Below are 3,115 nucleotides of genomic sequence, written 5' to 3'. Positions count from 1 at the left end.
CTCTGCTTGATATTTTCAAAGCAATCTAGGAGTGTTTAACATTTATAAACAGTGAGGATTTCCACCCTGCTTCAGGATTCGTTAGAGTTGTAGTGATTTAAAGCTCAAGCACAGGCAGAAAATGCTTTGAGCTGAAACTGAGCAAATGTATAATAAAATATAGTAATGAGATTAATAGAAGCTGTATACTTGAAGTGCCCTGAGCATGCTTGAAATATTTATTTCCTGGCTTCATCGGCAGGGCTTTTTAATAGGGAGCATATGGCTCTCTATGTTATACATCCATATGGGAGAGAAAAAAAAAATCAAATTCTAAGCAGGGAAAGGGACGTTTGTATTTCTTGAGGAGATGCCTCATGGAAAGTATTCTTTCTTTTACATGGAACTGTTATATTTATAGCTACATTTCCTGTAAGAAAACACATGTGAGTGCATCATTCACAGTCTTAAAGTCAAATTCTCCCTACAGTTGTGGTACATACAGAGAGGCAGTCAGAGCTGGAACATCTGAATACTGTACTGTGGCGCCTTGAAACACAGATGAGGAAAGTTTGTATTTGAGCTCAAATAAGAAGACTGCTAGAAAGGATTCTGTAGCCAAACTCAGATTAAGGAGAAATAAATTATAATGAAAAAATCATGTATAATGTAACTTCAGAACAACATTTCCAGAGGCTGAAAGAGGAGAGATCATTTCACACCTTCATATTCCTTTGAGCTGTATGTCAGTCTTATCACACATCTCTTCTGTTTCTTTCAGCTGCTGCTCCTCTATTGCTCCTCAGGTGCTTGCTCAAGAGGCTGGAGGTGGAGGAGAAGATTAGGGAAGGAAGTTCCTGGGATTCTTCTCCTCTCCCTTTCTAGGATGTATGTATAAAGCAGTGACAGTGAAGGAGCAGAAGAAGTGTCCTGTTGCTAGCAGCCAGCAGGCAAAGCCATTCTGCAGGGATCTTCGTGCAAAATACTTCAGATTCTAGTTTAGAGGTGGATGGAGCCTGTTTGGCCTCTTTCATCCTGTCTTAGCAACTGCTATTTCTTTAGATTGTACATAATGAAATGATACAGCACCACAGAAGAACTTCGACAACTGAAAATGTATTTCTTTGTTACTCCACAGGATTTTAAGTTTTCTTGTAATTTTCTTTCATTTTTCAAACCTGCAGTACACATCCTAAGTGCTGCTTCTCCCTTGTCTACCTCAGTTTGAAACAGACCCTGCTGCCATTAAGATTACCATGCCAGGATAGGTAGGCTGATGTAGTTAAGTTAATGAAGCCATCTATACCCACTGTGTTCATTTGCTAGATGGCTTTCACTAACTAAAGCCTACTTCCTCAAGCCCTCCCAACTGGTTGAAGTCTTTCCAGCAGTAGTTACACCACAATGTTTTTTTTCAGAGCCGTTAACAGATCATTATTCCCTTACTATGGTGCAACTTGCACCTTCTTCATGCAAATCATCTGGATGCACATCATCTCAGAATTGGCCATGCTGATGACTGGATCTACCTCCTCCAGAGAAAAACTTATCCTATCCTAAGTGACTTACGTAAGCTGAGTAGGAACAATCATCCTTTTGTGGCATGTCTCTCTCTCTTTCCCCATCTCTTGGAAACATAAAACCAGTTTATCTCAGCTCCATAGTTTCCAAATGGATACATTTGAGTGAGTCCACTCTGAACTTTACCGTTGCATTCAGACCCATCCCTAATACGAGCAGTATATAGCAAGAGAATTAGTTAGCCATCCTCTTCTTGAATTATACTTTTTGTCATATCCTTGGCACGTAAAATACTGTATTTCCTTCCTGTGCTGTTCATGTGGGAGTAACCTGAGGCAGTCTGAGGACAGGAAAATCTGTACATGTAGGAAAAGAAGTGGAGTCGCTTTAAGCAGGGCAACCTTATTTGACCCTCCTCCTTCCTTCACAGCTGGTGTTACTTGAAGCTGGGACAGAGGAAGAATGAGGGGACTGAGGCTAAGGACAGACTTTGGCAAGAGGCAGACAGGAGCTGAACAGGTTTTCTCCATACCTCCCCGCCAATGCCCAGTAATCCTGAGCCACAGTGCCCTCCATCATGCCAGCTCTTGATCCTTTCCCTTATTTCTTCTATTTATACCTTCTGAGCTAGAGTCTCCTTTTTTATGTGCCAGCTTTACATCAGTGTAAATTCATGGGTGTCTGTGGATTTTCTCCTGGCTTATACTTGCCTATAAAAGAATTACTCATCACTTCTAGGCACCAAAAGGAGCATCCCCTATCCCTTGATTCTTCTAAATACTCCTTGTGTTCCTCCTATTTTTCATCAGTCTGTCCGAACACACAGCAACCTGCTGTTATCCCAGGGCTGTATTTCTATGAAGCACCCCTTGATGCTGTTGATAAAGCTTTGCCAGGGGCAGTACATACCTGCAGCTTCCTCCGTGCTGGGATGCTCTGGGATAAATGATTCCAGTGTTGTCTTCCCTGAGGCCACTGTCAGCAAGGAGATGTCTATCAGTAGCCTTTTTGTTCAGCATCACCCCTCCACATTCAGCCTGGCTATTGTAGTTTGTCCTTAGGGCTGTTTAGTGTTCCCCATAGTATTGTTGAAAAGAGCCAGTTAAGGATTTGGACACTCCTGTTCTCTTCACCGGCCAAATGGAGGAAAAGGCCAGGACTTGTCTTGCAGAACTGAAGTCTAACTGTGGCTTATATGCTCTTAATAAAGAAGCGATTATATGAATCACAGTAGCAAAATGTTCTTGCAGAGCACATGCCCCACTCCCTGACTTAAGCATCCAAGGGCAGCTGTGTATCATTCCAGAGGAGGCTTTCATTTTAGACATGGGTTAGCTTATAGTCCCTTGTGATACAGAGGTGTAGCTTCAGAGCTAGGATTCAAGAATGTCTTTAATGAAGTTACTTGTGGCTGTTTATTGAACAAAAATAAATTCCAACTGGCCCATATAACAAATGAAACTCAACTACAAAAATGTAATGATATTTATTCACACAGCTGCCAGCAAACTCACATGCACCATGAGTCATTCCAGATGTGGATAAAAACAAAGTCTGTCTGTGAAAGTAAGTTTCCTGATCCCGAGGAGACTTGGTTTGGGAGAGGAGCTGCACA

The sequence above is a fragment of the Streptopelia decaocto genome, assembly GCF_964273445.1.
Source record: "Streptopelia decaocto genome assembly, chromosome: 1".
Classification (NCBI taxonomy): Eukaryota; Metazoa; Chordata; class Aves; order Columbiformes; family Columbidae; genus Streptopelia; species Streptopelia decaocto.
Note: the sequence above shows the minus strand (reverse complement) of the source record.